Below are 955 nucleotides of genomic sequence, written 5' to 3'. Positions count from 1 at the left end.
TTTGTCGAGTGCATGCGGGAGCTTACCCTTTGCTGCCTCGAGGGCACGCACGTCCACAACCACCCGAAGCACGATCCATCGTGCAAGAAGTCCAAGCAGGGCTGCATAGGCTGCCGCTTTTGCGTGCCGCGTCCCCACCCCGTCAGTGCCACCCGGGCGCTCGAGCTGGTCGCCAAGAGGGCGAGGCAGCTACCGCCGGGGATCAACGTCATCACCGACTGGCGCTGCCTCAACCCGGCGTGCGAGTGCGGCGAGTCGCTCGACGCGAAGCGTGACCTGCACCTGGCCGCCGTGTGCCACCCCTGCGAGGCGACGCAGACGCGGCGCCCGCGCTCGGCCGCCGTCTGGGAGCTGCAGCGGAGGCAGCGCGGCCGACGGCGGCGAGGGGGCGGCTGGCGACGAGGAGGAGGACGACGGAGGCGGCGGCGGCGCGGACCACGCTGAGCGGCGCATATTATGAATCGCCGTGGCCGACCCTGCCGATACGGCCGACGACACTGGATGCTCCCGAGCGCGCTTACAGCCCCGGGCGTGGTCCTGGCACAGCCGCGCCGCACCGTCGCTATTCAGCAGCAGAAAGGAGCCAAAAAGGAGGCCGGCAGGACGGTTCGGGCAACGAGACGCAACAAAACGGGTGCGGGGCCGTTCCCTCCACCCACAAGGGTCGCGCCGACGGTCGGGGGACGGCTAACGATTTTTTCCGGATTCGAACACATCGCTCGTCACCTGATTTCGGACTGTGTGCTGGGGGAGATATCGGGAGATACAAACGAATATATCTGGCTAGCTCAGCGTGGAAAACGTACTATGCGCATATCCAAACCGCCCGGGTTTGTCCTGAGCGGCTCATGGAGTCGCGAACGGCGCCTGACGGCGCGAGGCTGTTCTCTGGGGCCAGGGCCAAAGCGAGATGGACCGAAAGTCGAGAAACTATAGTGAGAAAAGTGCTCGGGAG

Source organism: Emiliania huxleyi (genome assembly GCF_000372725.1).
Source record: "Emiliania huxleyi CCMP1516 unplaced genomic scaffold EMIHUscaffold_1007, whole genome shotgun sequence".
Classification (NCBI taxonomy): Eukaryota; Haptophyta; order Isochrysidales; family Noelaerhabdaceae; genus Emiliania; species Emiliania huxleyi.
Note: the sequence above shows the minus strand (reverse complement) of the source record.